Genomic DNA, 16,593 nt, shown 5'->3' on the forward strand with positions numbered 1-16,593 from the left:
GGGGAAAAACAGATTTGACAAATTCAGGATGGGGCTGTGTGGTCTACACAAACACAGAAGAAAAACATCTGGGGACAGAATGGCCTCAAATGGTCAGGCGATAAGACAGATAGAGAGATGGGAAGATGTTACTCTAGAGGGAGCAAGGGGAAACACAGACATCAGGAGCTTTCGGATTATGCATGTGTAAAATGCAACACCGTGGGCATATGGAAGGTGTTCTAGACAGATGCTGGAGGCAGACAAGGCAACCCAGGATTGAAGATAAAATGTCGATTCAATCTAAAGAATTACTCCATTCGTAGATAAGGCGGAGTTGGCTGTAGAAGTCATCCATGGAGTTGTGTCACTAGTGGAAAGTATTTATGTACAAAGTCTACTGTGGTTAGGCTCTGAGCGTGCATTTAGCAATCTTCCTCCTGGTTTTCAAGCTCCACCCCAGGAAGTAACCTTGGGCGAATTCTTTAACTTCTCTGGATCTCCGTTTCCTCATCTGCAAGTGAATGCCTGTTTCATGGAGAGAATGGAAGAGGGTTATGCTTTCATGTATTACCTTTTTCAACACACTCTAGCTGTGAGGGAGCATTTACTTTGTGCCAGGACCGTGCTGGACGCTAAGGATGTAGACTTCATTTGATTCTTTTTTTCAAATATTCTCTGAGCGCCTACTATGTGCCTGGCAGGCACCTGCTGAGTCCTGGAGGAGGGACTGAGGGGGACACAGACAAGACCCCTGCCCACAAGGTGCCTTCTAGCCTGGTGAGGGAGACAGACGTTCAAATAACTCAAGTACTTAGCATGGATAGATTCTTGCCGAATGCCAGAATTCCAAGGGATTCCAGTCCAGCAGGCTCATCACAAGGATTACCAGCCCCTCTGCAGGTGGGAAAACTGAGATGTGATACTTGCCCAGGTCCCTGCACCTAGTGAGTGGGAGAGCCTCACTTGGAACCCAGACCAGCCTGACTCCAAAGTCCGTGTCCTTTCTCAACAACACCAGTTGGCAGGTGTGTTCCAAGGTTCTGGATGAAGACATCAGGCCAGGCAGAGTTGAGAAAATGCACAGACACAGAGGTATTCATTTTTCAGTCTCCAATTTGGGAAAGGTGTAATTTCAGGGATACGAGGGAGAGGATTTGAGAAGAGTCAGCACCTCCTGCCACCGAGGGGTGCTGGGTGTGTCTTGGTGTCTGTATGTGTGTCTGTGAGCGGATGCGTGTGTCTCTGCATACTTCTGTGAATGTGTGAATGTGTACGTTATCTCTGTCCCTATCAGTTTGTGTGTCTTCTGCCTGCGTCTGTATGTGCATCTGCGTATGTGTGTGTTGCTCTGTGTGTCTGTGTATCTCTGTATTTATATGTGTGTCTCCATATGTCTACGTGTATGTGTATGTGTCTGAGTTGGGGGTGTGTGGGTAGACTTGTGTATGTATGTATGTGTATTTATTTCTCTGTATCTCTTGACCGGCATGTGTGTCTTTGGAGGCATGTGGGTGTATTTGCACACGCCTGTGTGTGTGTGTTTTTGGGTGCCAATTTTTCTGGGTGTGTGCGTATCTGTCTTTGTGTCTCTGTGTGCCTGCGTATGTGTGCGTCAGCATTCATGAGTGTCTGTGTGTGTGCGTGCCTCTGTGGGGGGGTGCAGTGTGACCTGTCCTCCCTCTCTCTCCCCAGTAGTTTCTCTGGAGCCGATCTAACTTGTCCTTCAGAATTGGGGACACGACAACGGCGGCAGTGACTTTCGCCTTATCTCGCAGCCTGCCACTCTGTCAGAGGAAATTAGATTTGCTTGGCACAGCCTGCTCCTTATGATGTCATTTTGGCTGTGATCTGCATGCCCTGCTCTCCTAAGTATTTGTCTTTTGATTGCCTGATGAACACCCGCCAATGCAGAGATTAAGAGAACATGAGTTTTGGGGTTTTTTGTTGTTGTTGTTGTTGTTGTTTAAAGAATCATTTCAAGGGGTGGGACGTTAGCTTTCCGTTTCTTTGCTGTGGCCGTGGGTGCCACGGTAAAGAGATAGAACTTTGGCTTTGAAATGGTAAGACCTTGGCTCAAGTCTTCAGTTGGCCCTTTCAAAATCTGTGTGTGTGACCTTGGAGAGGATACTTTACCTCTCTGAGCCCTAGTTCTTTTTATGCTAAATTCACAAAGTTCTTTGGAGGGACAAATATAACAGATGAAAATGTTCTCAGAAATCCACAAAGTCCTTAGATGGCATGATGTCAAGGCAGAAAGGCCCAGCAGGAGGACTCTGGATGCAGACATCAGGCAAACTCTGGGTTTGGGTTCTGGCTCCATTCTTTTCCCAATATTTGACCTAGAGCAAATCATTATACCTCACTGAGCCTCAGATCACTTCTCTGTTAGATAAGATATTATATATAAAGTACTTAGGTCACTGCTGGCCACCATGGGCCCCCAAGATGAGAGCTGTTAATATCTTTAATAATACAACAAGGGTGATAGCAGTATTAATATTTGCCCACTTTCAAACTTTCAGTGAGCATAAGCAAGATAAAGCCATTAGAAATGCAGGGTGAAATGGGCAGCATGATAGAAGTGATTTACTCTTATTTATTTTTACTATTTCAAGATGCAGCATCAGCAGAGTGTTCTTGGCATCACCATATTCTTGGCAAGTGCTTTGCATTTCATCTAGAACTCAGAGATCGTTCTGGTTGCACAGAAGGCTGAGAACAGGACAGCCTCCAGCCCGGAGTGGTCTGGGCTGACTGCTGGGAGCTGACTTCCCCAGGACCTGTCCCCTGTGTCTCCAACTGCATCCCTCCTATACCATCTCCTCACTCTAGCCTCTATCCCCTTTGCCTTGGAAGATGTTCTTCCCTCCCCTGGAATATTCCTCACCACCACTTTAACCCCAGATCACCTGAGCTGGGCTCCAGGTGCCTCTGCCCCGGCTCAGTCCCTGTTCTGTGACCCCAGTGCACCATGCATTCACCTGAGCGTGCATGATGTCCAGGGCATTCGAAAGCTTTCTCTGTGCCTGGCTTCCTCCCAACTTCAGGAGGGTCAGGGACAGGGTCCACAGTGCCCTAAGTGGATGTTTACAGAGTGAACACATAGAGATTAGCTGTCTCCTCTCATTTTCTGTCCCCACCTTCCTCAGATGCAGTACCTTCAGATAGCAATATATTCATTTCATCTGGACCCACTTCTGGGTTTTGTTCAATAACAGAGATCGGGAAAGATGTGCCTGTTGATTTTGTTTTGGTTTGCTTTTGAAACAGATGGGCTTATCTCCTCTGGACTGCTTGTCTCCAATAACAGTGCTACTCAGGCCAGAGGACAAAAGATTCCCAAGTGTTTGACCTGTTTCAGCCTGTGTTTTCGGGCTAACATGTGGATGCAGTGATCATGGGTGTCCACCTCGGTCTGCAGCATCCATTTTGATTGAGGATTGGTTGGAGGCCCAGGGTCTGAGACTGGATTGCCTGAGTCCAAGCCCCAGAGGTATTGAACCTCTTTATACCTCAGTCTCTTCATCTGTAAAATGGAGATACATAATAATACATAGGTGCCACACAAGAGTTTTGTCAGCATGAAATGAGATCACTCAGGTGAAGCCCTTAGCCCAGGGCCTGGTATAGAGTGAGTGTCCAATGAAGGTAAGCTAGTGTGCTTGTTGTGTTGCACTTATAACCAATGGAAGTATCAGACCAGGACCTCCACTGTGCCTGGAACAGAAACTGAGCATTTGGAGTCAAACATCTGCCTCCATTCTTCCAGAGTTGGACTCCCAGGACTAGGTGTTGGAATTACTCTGCAATTTCCGATGAGTGTTTTTTTGGTCAGGTAGGCATCATTCAAGGAGAGATACAGTCTATCTGCCTGATGAAGCATGAGCCTGTCAGTGTGAGCCTTTCACTTAACAGCCACCTGGCCCACCTAGTTGGCAGTCTACTTGGCATTTGGGCCACCTCATGGTGTAGAGTAGGGATCAACAAATAACATCCCTCAAGCCAAATCTGGCCCACAACTTGTTTTTGTAAATAAAGTTTTATTGGACAACAGCCATGCCCATTCCTTTACATCTTGTCTGTGGCTGCTTTTGAACTATAATGGCAGAACTGAGTAATTATAACAGAGACCATAAGGCTTTCAAAATCTAAAATATTTTCTATCTGGACCTTTATGGGAAAAATTCAGCAACACCTGTTGTCAATTGAAACAGGGTTTAAAGAACAATCTGGTTGAGCTAAACTAGTACCTTGAGCATCATCTCATCTCCTCACTTTCCCTCAGCCCTGACATCAGGTTGATCACCAAGACCAGATTACTTTGCTCCACTATATCTCATATGTTTTCCCCTCATCTCTTTCTCAAATTCTACTGTCTTAGCTTAGCTGTGTCTCCACCCTTCTTGACTATCACACACCAGGGCCACCACTAGCCTGTAAGGTGTCTGGGTGAATTAGATAAAGATGTCTTCTCTGGGTAGCTACACCTCCATGACACACATGGCGAAGAGCAGGAGTGCCTCTGTGCAGGAGAGGCGGTGGGAAGCTACCTAACCCTATGGATTATACCTAATCAGTTATAGCTTTTATGCCGACTAGTTATATCTATTGATTGTGTATTGTCCCCACCACCCTACCAGGTAGCTCTTCACACTAGAGCTAGAGTAATCTAACAGGCTATGTCCCTCTCCTGCTCAGCCCCTCCATAGCTCCTCCCATCCTCCTGACAGAGCCCATGTGCATGATATTCAAGGCCTGTTGTGATCTGGTCTTTCCCAGTCTCCCAGCCTCATGCCTCACCACCTGCTCAGCCTATCTCACACCTGAGCCCTGTCATACAACTTGGAGTACCCTTGACCTGGACCTCCATGCTATTCAGACTCTGGCAACTGGCACAGTCTTGTCCTTCATGAAATACTTCATTCTTCCTTTTAGCCATCTGAAAAATTCCCCATCTTCCTTCAGGTCCACCGCAAGCATCTCAAACATCTTCACACACCATGGTTCATGGTGTATGCACAGGTCAGAAAATCAGGGTAGTGGATCTTGACCAGTTTGAAAGACACACTAGAAAAACATAGAGTGCACTGCCCTTGGTCAGGTGCTGTCATAGCATAGGACGAATAACCACATGTCCCTGGGTCAAGTCTGGCTCTACATTTTATTAGAGATGACCTTGGGCAAGTGACTCAATCACTGTGCCTCAGTTTCCTCACCTGGAAAACAACGATAATGACAGCACTTTTTTTCATGGCTTGTCATGAAGATTAAATAAATATATTAATATATATGTATAAATTGTATACGTAGCTTAGAAAGCTACCTGGCAACATGGCAAGTGCTGTCAACATTTTTTACCTGGTGCATGTGTGCTTGGGGGCATGTGTGCTTGAGGACGTATGTGTGCTCGCCCATGTGTGTGTGTGTGTGTGTGACTGAGGTTTTGATGAGCACTTGCCGAAAGCCACTTCTCAGGCTGGAATCTATTCTGATCCTTATTAAAGCAATTATTTGACTATATTATGATTTTAAAACATGATTTTGCTTTTCTCTCTCCTTTACTAGACAGGGAGCTTCTGGAGGGCAGCAAGTATGTCTTATTATCTGCATTTCAAGCACCCAGCATTGTGCTTAGTTGATTTTTTTTTTTTTTTAATAAATGAGAAAAGGAGGTCTAGATCTCGAAGCTGAACCACCCTGGGGTCTTCTTCCTATAATTACAGGGGCCAGAATCCTCCTGCCCCTCACTCCCCATCTCCTCAATCCCCACCTTCTCCTGTGAGAAACATGCCAAGTTTGTTTGGGATTTGAGCGACTTTCTCAGGCTATCTGTTCTCCAAGATGAGATGAGAATACGTGACCACATCTCAACTATCAGTGAGAGGGAGGTGGGCATAAGGGACCCTCGAGCAAGAAATGGAGCTTCCAAACTGATTCGGAGGAAAATGGAAACTCCAGCTGACCTAAGAGATTTCTATAATGAGAGAAAACCAATTTAAATGCAAATAGCCCAAAGCATAGTTGGGGAAAGGCGTTGTGCTGCAGAAAAAGGCTGGGAAAACAAACATAGCCCTCATCACGAGGCCTGTTCACCGTTGGACGAGAAGGCTGCTTTATCCATTTAGGATTAAAGTCTAAACGAGAGACAAAGAGTCGCTTGCACTGCTGGCGGCATTCCCTGCTGCTTCATGATGTGGACTGAGCCATGGGTGTCCCCAAGGGGACCAGTTGCTGGCCACTACCATTTACGTAGCACCCCTAGCAGGTGTCAGTTGCTCTGGAAGGCATCATGAACAAAAGATGTCCCATAGATAGGCACGGCCTTTGAGGGGCTCATTGCCTAGGGCAACAGGTGAAACCTGAAGTCCTTTCTGGCCCCACCACAGGGACTAACATTTTATTGAGCATTTACTTTGCACCAAACCCCAGGCTAAATATTTTATGTGATGGTAATCCATCAGATTTTCATGGTGTCCCTGTGAGGTGGGGCTTGTTATTATTCCCATTTGACAGACAAGGAGACTGAAGTTCCAGGAGGTAAGAAACTTGTGCCTGTTTGTGGGAATTCAGACCCAGACAGAATGGCTCCAGGGCTCTGGCTCATACTCAGCCTGAGAACTGAGAAGAGACACTGATATGGAGCAGAGGTGCCCAAAGTCAGGATGCCTGGGACAGAGTTTGCCACTGGCTTTGGCCTGGAGCAGTAAAATAGCCCTGAATGTTCAAGGATTCGAAGTGTGCGTTGCTCTGCCATTCGCTTTGGGATCTTGGGGGCTACTTTCACTCTCTGGGCCTTGTTTGCCTATGTACAATGAAGTACATAGAAGTACTATGAAGTACTATGTACATAGTACATAGGCCTGGAATTATTTTAGGCCGTAAGACTATATTATTCTAGGACTCCAGCTGCCCTGAAGAAGAGCTGTTGCCCGAATGATAAAACACCTCCTCTGTCCTCCTCTGTGCCCCACCCCCTGCCCTCTACCCTCGCTGGCCTGTAGCTGTTGCAATGGAGCACTTTAATTTCCTCCTTTGGTTTCATAATCCAAGGACAGCACCATCTGCCACGTTAAATCCACGTTCCCCGCTAGCCTCCTCCTCAAAACAAGAGATGGATAAAGGCTTCATCCGGTTTATTTCACGGATGGAGCAAGAGCTGGCACAACCAAATGGGGATCGCTTCGGCCTTGCAAGCTGTATTAATCCTCTAATCTTCTGGTAGGGCCCCAGAGCCCACTCTGTTGTCCTCACCGCCTACCCCAGCCAAATCATGGTGAAGATAATGATGGCAGATGACATTTCCCGAGGCTCTTCTGAGTCAGGCACTTAAGTTTTTTGTTTTTGTGGCAAATAGCCCCACTTTGCAGATGCAGAAACGGAGGCCCAGGAAGCTTAAGAAATTTGCCAAAGACCATGCAGCCCACCAAGAGCAGAGGCTGAATGGAACTGGCTAGGGAAATAGTCACCAATACGCTAAGATGGCCAGGCTGAGAGGAGCCAGGCTTCCCAGCTGAGCTTTCTGACCTCTGATGTTTGAGGTGTTGAGGGCACTTCTACTTTATTAAACATTCATTTGACACATTTTACTGAGCACTGCTGTCCATGCTGGGCAGCCACAGAGAACCAGGCCCACGGCGGTCCTATCTCATAGGACTGAAGTCTAGTATGGGCACCAACAGACGCGATCATGGTAGGTGGTGATAAAATACCACAAAGAAAATACCATAGGGGGCACGAGAGGAAGAAATGGGTGATGGTCAGGGCAGGCCTCCTGGAGCAGAGGGCCTCTGAGCAGAGATGTGGGCATTCAGCCGTGCCATGGGGTATCTCAGCCTCAGCACCACGGACATCGTGGGCCAGGTGATTGTTACGCGGCCTGTCCCGTACACCATAGGCTGTTAGTAGCATCTCTGGCCTCCACCCACGAGATGCCAGCAATAGCCTCTCTCTAGTGTGACATTGCCAAATGTCCCTGCAGGGTAAAATCACCCCCAGTTGAGAATCCCTGAGTCATGAGATCAGCAAAGCAAGAGGTGTGGGTGGAAGGGACAGCAAGGCAGGCTGAAAGTTTAAGAAGCAGGAAGAAGACTGGTTTGTCTGGAGGGCAAGGGGCCAAGACACAGGTGGCAGGATCGTTGCAGCTCTTGAAAACTGTCTAGAAAGCACTCAGCACACTTCCAGAGTTTCTCCTCTGTGCCAGGCATTGATCCAGCTGTGTCCAAGGACACGGTGCGTGCCCCAAGGTGATCACAGTTGGGGTGGCTGGATGAGACCCTTGTGTCCAGGCAGACAGCTGTCAGCACAGGCCTATCCATGGTAACAGAAAATTCCGGTCCAGACAGCAAGCAGAGAGGGGCCCTAAAGGCAGTGACCTCAGCACAGGAGGCCGGGCCCCCTCTTAAAGAGGAGATTGGGACAAGTGAAACCTTCACCTTGCCAGCATCTCAGCCCTTCCATCTTGCATCAGCAACCATCCTGCTCCCCAGTTGCACAGCACACCATTTTCGTGGAATTTCCAATCATGGTACCCCCCTGCCCCAGCCTAGCCAAGGGGCTGGCACGAGACCCAAGCCTGGCTATCAGATTCTTTCTTCCAGGAATTAGAATACTGGGCAGAGAAACCCAAGGGCATAGAATGGCTAGAGTCCATTTTTCTAATGAAAACGGAAGAAGGCAAGTTCTTTTGTTCTGGCATTATTTTCTACTCTCAACAACCTAAGAAGCAATTGTTTCTCTCTCTCTTCCAGATCCTGGTTTCTTAGCTTTTCCTTCTAATGCCCTTTCAATCTATATCCATTTAGTTCACCACAGTGGATTTCCGGTGCTTGAAACCCCAATTAAAATAGAAACAGTGCAATGTGGACAGGGAAAAAGACTGTCGATTTCTGATTCACTGCACTCACCACTTTATATTAAATAAGCTGTATGTCCCTCTCTCTCCTAGCAACCAGGAGCTTCTCCAGGACCGGGAGAAGGCTTTTCCTTGTGGCGCTCAGCTCAGAGCTGGCTTCTGGCTTTGCACTCGCCATGGTTTATAACTACTCATTTCTTTGTGGGATCATTTGCTTAGTGCCATCCTCCCCCACCATGCCAAAGCCCCATGAAGACAGAGCATATGGAGCCTACCCCGGTAAGGTGGCCAACCTTCCTGATTTGCCTTTGTCCCGGGGGTTTCCTGGGACATGCGACTTCCAGTGCTAACACCAGGAAAATCCCCAGCAAATCAAGACAGTGGCCACCCTACTGGGGCTTGACATGGAAGATGCCTTCAAGCACCATTTGTCCCTGACATTCAAGAAATACATGTTCAAGGGAACCGTAGAGGCAGCCCAGCAGAAGGCATGTTCTTTCATTCCACATTTCTTCACACCAACTGTGTGCCGGGTAACCAGCTTGTCAGAAGTGGGGGATTCAGGGAAGGGTGTCCCAGAAGCCAGGACTGGAAATGTAAATTGGAATTAGACTGTAGAGGGGGTCTGGAATGCTGGGCTCAGAAATCTGGATGCTGCGCAGGTGCAGCAGAACCCTGCTGACTGAGAAGCAGGGAGGAGACACAAAAACAAGAATCATTTTGAGGTGACGCCTCAGCAGCTCCCCACCAGGCTCTCTGATAAAGGAAGCATCTGCAGGGGCTGCAGAACAGGGGGATGTAGCCTGAAGTCAGTGAATTGTTTGCTCGTTTGCTTCCTAGGGTCTAGGCTAGGCACAGAGGGGTTTTGGCTACCTCCTTTCTCAACTCAGGCACAGCCATCTGCTCGACTCAACAAGCAGAAAATCCACCCCCAGGAAACGTGAATTTATTTGTGGATATGTGATGAATCCCACAGCTTTGCTTCTTGTGGAGATCCAGTAACCTGAACCATGCCACAAGGCTGTCCTCTGGGTGGATGTCACTCCTGCCCCACCAGCAGGTAAGAAAACATCCATGCACAGCCGGGCGCACTTTTGGATGAGGCCTCCCAGACTTTTAGGACCTGGAAATCCTCTGAGAAGAACATTTTTCCAATTCACCTCCCTCAATTCAGAGAGGGGAGAGAATGTTCCTAAAAATGACCTAGTAAGTGAGAAGCAGAGGGTAGGCAGCTCCCTCCTTAGCTTTTCTCAATAAAGAACTGAATCATGTAAATGGGAGCCCCTTGCTCCTGGCAGGCAGGAGAAAGTTCTAGAAGGTGAACAGGCAAGGAAATAAAAACATTAAATCACAAGGTTAGAGAATTTTTCCTCTCTGAATTCTCTTTCTGTCCTTCTTATCACATAAAGAAGGCAATCTCACTTCGGTACTAACAGGTCTTTAGCACTTCTCTGAAACTTTAACACCTCTCCAGATCTCCCTTTTAAATGGAAATCAAACAGGCCTCAAGCCCAGAGTCTTCAATGGGTAGCCTTATCCCCCCAGAATTCAATAATATTGCTCTATTTTCATGGTATTTCTTTTTATGGATAGCTCCATTTTGTGGCAGGTGGTATTAGCTTTCCATTTATGGTAATGAATACATTTCCCTTTTGAACAAACGTATTTAAGTTTTCAATGTGAGACAAGTTAAAGAAAAATAATGAGGGAAAGACTGGCCAAGTGACAGGCAGCTGTTGCACAAGTATCAGTGGTCCTCGCACCTCGACTGAAGTTTGGAAACTGGGGTAGAGATCAGAGGTACAGAGACTCCAGGAGCGCTCACCGGAGTGAATGTCAAGCCTGAGATTTAACTCAATTAGAGAGACATTGATGATTCTTCATTTGACCTTGAACAGACAGAAACCTGAGATGAGAGAGAGCAAGTCTAACGTTTAACTTGGCAGAGGATCAGGTGTGGGTCCTTGTGGGTCAGGTGTCTCCCCCGTAAAGGAAAAGACAGAATTTGTACCTGTTTCCTATGAAGAACTATTGAAGGAGTAATAAAGGCAGGCAGTGGCAGCAGGGCAGGGGGAGCAGCTACGCTCTCCATGGGCTTCCCCAAACCCCTCCGTCCCTTCGCCGGCCCTGTGATGCTCACGCCACTGGCGAACGTTCCATGTGCCAAGACCTCTTCAGAGTGCCGTATCCCTCCGTGTAGTCCTAACAACATCCTTCGGAGGCAAGTATTATCACTCCCCCACTTTATCGATGAGAAAACTGAGGTGTAAGAGCCTAAGGAGCTCTGCAGGGTCACAGCCAGAACGAGGTGGAGGCAGATTCCAGCCCAGGCCGTCTGGCTCCGAGCGTGCCCCTGTTACACTCCGCGGAGGTGGGCGACCCTAACTTTATTGCCATTTTACAGAGGAGGACTGTTCGGGCTCGCCAGAGAGAATAATAAACCCTGGATCACACAGCTACCGAATTGGGAAGTCCGCTAAACCACCTCCCAAAAAGGTATTTTCCACAAAGCAAGTTCTTTCGTTAATTCAACAAATGTTTACTGAGCACCTGTCACGTGGGGTAGGCCCTACTTCCTGCACACCTGTGATCTGGGGGGGCTGTAGGTCCATCCCTGCCCTTCGCCAAGCAGGTAGTCATCCCGTGGACTTCTTCCTGGGGCCTCTGGATTTCTGGCTAAATCTAAGCCGGACCAGCCCACAGGCCCGGCTCTGTGGCAAAATCAGGAAGTCCGGCCAAAGGCCTCTGGAACCTCTATCTTGGCTTCAGCTGTGCGGTTCTCGGCCGCAGCCTCTCCCCTTCCCAGGCTCAGCCTCTCCCCTTCTCAGACCCAGCCTCTCCCCCTCCCAGACCCAGCTCCCTCACCTACAAAATGGAGCTTATTAAAATGATCTGACTCAACTCACAGGGTTATTGGGAAAACCCAATGTGAGTGTTGTAGGTGAAAAGACTTTTCACTCTGGAGCTCCATGTTAGTGAGCGGTCTCCATCAGTTCTTGATGCTCTCTGGACAGTTATTTTAATATAAAAATGATTGTTTGGTTTTTTTCTAATTACAAAAGTTTGGGAATCACAGATAAGCACACAGAAAGAAACAAAAATTGTTCATGATCCCCCCCCCCATCAGTGATCTCTATTAACCCATTGGTGTATTTCCCTCTGGTTCATAAATATAAAATAAACATAAATATGATCATTGCCAGACTTAAGATCCAGTAGCTTCCCACTCACTACAGCTGCAGTAAAATCCAGACTCCTTATAAACACCTCACCTTGGCGTTCATCCCTGTGTCGTGTGGCCTATATCCGCCTCTCTCTCCCACCTCTTCTCTGCCTTTATTTATTTATTTTTTCCTAAGGCTAAGATTGCATCACCCCTCAAGGCCTTTGCCCCTTTGCCTGAAATGCTCTTCCCTGATCCTCATGAATGGTGTTTTTCAACATGCAGGTCAAGATCGGAATGTTACCTCCTCAGATAGTTTCCTCCTCGTCACTCAGTCTAAACCAGCCCATCTTGGGGCACCTAGGTGGCTCAGTGGTTGAGCCTTTGGCTAAGGTTGTGGGATTGAGTCCCACATTGAGCTCTCCCCGGGGAGCCTGCTTTTGCCTCTGCCTGTGTCTCTGCCTCTTGCTCTCTCCGTGTGTCTCTCATGAATAAATAAATAAAATCTAGATTAAACCAGCCCATTTTATGTCCTCTTCATGGCATCACACTACTCCTGGAAATCGTCCTTTTTGTTCCCTCACCTCCCCCTCCCCCACATGGTTCACTGAACTTGTTCCCTTCTGCATCTCCGTGCCCAGAATATTGTGGCACACAGCACATTAACTCTTCAATAAGTGAATGGATGGGATTAATGCATTTCCAGGCTGGGATTGTACTTTGCAACTTGAGTTTTTCACTTAATATGATGTGACCACAATGACTTTAATGGCGACGTGGTACGCGATTCTATGGACATATCATCAGTTTTAACCAAGCCCCTGTTATTGATTAGTTGGGGCATTTCTCATTGGTGTGTCTGTAAGTAATATTATAGCAACCATCCTTATACACGCACAGGGAGGCTTTGCACACCTCCCTGCTCTTTTCCCTAGGATTAATTCCTGCTGGTGAAACCCTGGGATCAAAGGGGGCATAGTTTTAATCCTTTTGATATGTCTTGCCACACTGACTTGAGGAAAAGCCGTATTGTCTCCAAATTTGCTTTAATGATCCATTGTGTGTGCTCTTCTTAGTAGAATCCTCTGAAGGCAAAGGGAATGTCATTATCTCCTTACCCAGGAGACCTAAGGTTGAGGCCATTGGGCAAGACAGGTCATGCTCACTTAATCTGCAGAAACCTGCTTCCTTCCTGACAACAGCGACACCTTTGAGTCCTACTGACCAGGCCTGACACATGATGCATAGGGATTCTCTAAGGTGGTGAGGCATCAAGGCTAGAAGTCACTTTAGACAGGCTGAGGCATTTCTCGTTCTGGAAATTAGTAAACAGCCTGGCCCAGCAGACTTTGCGAACTGGATATACCATCTTTTGCTCTCCAGAACACACTTGGGATTGGCCAGCTGGCCTCTCGCTGAAACTTGCCCATACCTGGCCAAGTCCTCTGTGCCTTTACTCGTCTGCCATTCCCATACCCTGCTCCATCTCCTGTCCCAGCATCTAGTGCTACTCCCCACTCCACTACCGACCTTCAAGGAAGCCCCTGAGGGATCACCCCCTCCAGCCAAGAACTGCTACAGCTCTGACCACTAACCTCCCCTTTGGCATTTAATCGGCTCACTGCCTGATACTGTATCTCCACCCTTGTGCCTGAATAAGTTTCAGTCCCCAAGTGAGGGTTTCTCTCCCTCTGGGAGCTGGTCCACAGTACGAGAGTCAGAACCTTGGGTGAATCAAGCCCAGGAGGGAGCCTGGTCTCTGGTACCTATTTGCACTGTGCATTCAGAGAGCGTATTTAACCCTTCCGAACCTCACCTTCCCCATCCGTAAAACGGAGATTGTAATAGTACTGACCTGAACGAGTCGTTCTGGGAATTCCTATAAAGCCCTTAGCTTCATGCCTGGCACAGAACAATTGCTCAACACAATAGAAAAATAGTATTTATCTTCATTTTGTTCTTCTGTACCTCTGCACAGGCTGAGCCAGCAACACACACAATGATAAAGGAAATATTTGTGGAATGGAATGAACGGACATCATGTGGGCATTCATCGTGTGTGTATTTAGCTTTACTCACGAGCACTCAGGGCAGCCAGAGCCGGTCATCTCAGGATCTAGGGGCCAGAGAAGAGAATCTCTACCAGTAACTGAAACACTACTCAGATGTACGTCCAGAGCCCTCTAAGAGTGAAGACGTGTTATCTGATTTAATCCCCACACCACCCTGACAGGAAGATATTTTTATGTGTCTCTGATAATAACACCTACCATTTGCTGACCACCTGGTGTGTGTCAGCCCTTTGCAAGACACTTTTTAAAAATGTGATTTCATTGAAAACCTCACACTATTTCAATGAGATAAGGATGATTATTACTGAAGAGGATACCAGGTCAGAAAGTTTAAGTAAACTGCCCAAGGGCTGATGGGTAGTCAGAGAAGAGGAGAGGCCAGGATTTGAAAAACAACAACAAACCCCAGAGACTTCCGTTACACCACCCACCTGATTTATTGACATTTTCACAGACCTCTGCATTCAGTAGGTGCTTACTAGGAACGGAATTGCGAACGCATGGTGATCTTGGGGCTTTTAACAGATGCTTCAGAGGGAGCAGTTTCTATTTCCGGGGCCCACCTCAATCTCCATCTTGAAGAGGGTTGTTTGTTTCCCACCCCCTGCTCTGCTGGCATGATGTTCTTGTTTTTCTCCAGGCCCTATGACTCAGCATGCAGCTCCAGATGGCTTCCTGCCTTTCCAGTCTTGTTGGCTGGGTGCTGGGGGCCCGGGTACAGTAAACTAAAACCAAAAACATGTTGCGACTAAGAGTGGAAACCCTCCCTCCTCTGACCGTTGAAGACTGGGGTCTGCTCCTCATGGCGTGGCTCCCTCCACGGCCTCCCCTTGACACAGTCCCTCCTTTCGAGCCCCGACGTCTTCATGCTTCACCCCAGTATGTCTTTGGTGCCTTGAAGATGCCACCCAGGGGTGAGGCAGGGACCAGCAAAGGGGAAGGGCCCAGTTCTGACATCCTTTTGGTCTGCTGACCTTAAGCCCTTTACTTTCTGAGCCTCTGTGATCAAATGGAAGGTTATGCCTGCTTCTGAGGGTTATTGTTAGGGTTGCCAGATGAGGTACAGAATGTCCAGTGCTAAGGACTGTGTCCCACCAAAATTCATGTGTTCAATCCTAATGCCCCAATGTGATGGCAATAGAAGGTAGGGCCTTTGGGAGGCCTTAGGTCGTGACTCCAGGGAGCCCTCTCATCCCTTCCACCAAGTGAGGACACAGATAAAAGACAGCCATCTGTGAACAGAGAGAGGGTTCTCACCAGGCACTAAATCTGCCGGCGCCTTGATCTGGGACTTCCCAGCCTCCAGAAAGATGAGAAATAAACTTTGTTTTTAAGCCATCTAGTCTACGGTAATTCGCTGTAGCAGCCCAAATGCACCCAACTAAACTAAATTTAACACCCAGTTAAATTTGAATTTCAGATAAATGATTTTTTTTCTTAATATAATTGTGCCCCAAATACTGCATTCAAATTTAACTGGATATCCTGTAACTTCACTTGCTAAATCTACAGCTCTATGTAGACTATATAGAGAGAGATAAAAAATGTGAAGATGCTTTATCACGTATCAAGAGCTGTACACTTAATAATATCTTTCCATGACACATATGCATATCTACTCATGGGCCACCAGCGTGGCCTGGGGCAGAGAACAGTCTTCTGGTCAGGTGACAGAAAATGTGTACCATCTAGGCCTGTGAAGGATACCTGGGTCTTGTTTGTCAACTGATTGATCTTTGCACATTGTACCTCTGGGACTTCAATGCTTCCAGCTTTAATTCTCCCAAATGCTAGAATGAAAGACACGGAAGCAATAGGTACCCAGAACTTTGCCTATTGCTGATTGACTGACCCATGTCTTGACTACATAGTTGAAGAAGAAAACAGCATGGCTTATAAGTGACTTTATGTAATGAAGGATGTATTTAGCTCCAAGATGTTTGCAGAGCGCTGCTCAACATAGAGAAATAAAAGGACACAACTAGGGCAGCCCGGGTGGCTCAGCGGTTTAGTGACCCCGGATCAAGTCCCACGTCGGGCTCCCAGCATGGGGCCTGCTTCTTTCTCCCTCTGCCTGTGTCTCTGCCTCTCTCTCTCTCTTCTCTATGTATTCTCATGAATAAATAAATAAAAAATCTTAAAAAAAAAAAAAAGGACACAACTAGTTTATTCTCTATAGACTACTTGTTTATTTGGGGTTTTGAGTGTCTCCTCCTCTCAGAGTTCTGTGAGGGAATGGACTTTTGTCTGTTTGTTCCCTGCTAATACTTAGTGCCTCGTCCAGGAAAGGTAGACTGACTATTTGATTACCTAAAATCAGTTTAGCTGGCTATATTAAAGATATATAAATACATTCATAATCTATTAGAAAGGAAATTTTCTGAAGGCAGTCAACCTCCCATCCTTGTTAAGGAGATGATAGTCATGCCCTCAAGTTTTTTGAACAGTGTTACCACCTCTCCACAGAATTTCCCCCAGTCAATGACCAAATCAAGTGCCCAGTGACTAGGGCCCAAGGGCTAGGT

At 47.2% G+C, this 16,593-nt stretch overlaps 1 long non-coding RNA gene across 1 annotated transcript; it reads left to right on the plus strand.

Annotated features, from left to right (window-relative positions):
• The first annotated feature begins 503 nt into the window (after positions 1 to 503).
• On the plus strand, positions 504 to 16,147 carry LOC121488389. The gene is made up of 4 exons (XR_005987038.1): positions 504 to 1,074; positions 9,810 to 9,893; positions 11,238 to 11,329; positions 14,709 to 16,147. It is a non-coding gene; the product is annotated as an uncharacterized LOC121488389 (long non-coding RNA).
• The last annotated feature ends 446 nt before the right edge of the window (positions 16,148 to 16,593 follow it).

Source organism: Vulpes lagopus, chromosome 3 (genome assembly GCF_018345385.1).
Source record: "Vulpes lagopus strain Blue_001 chromosome 3, ASM1834538v1, whole genome shotgun sequence".
Taxonomy (NCBI): Eukaryota; Metazoa; Chordata; class Mammalia; order Carnivora; family Canidae; genus Vulpes; species Vulpes lagopus.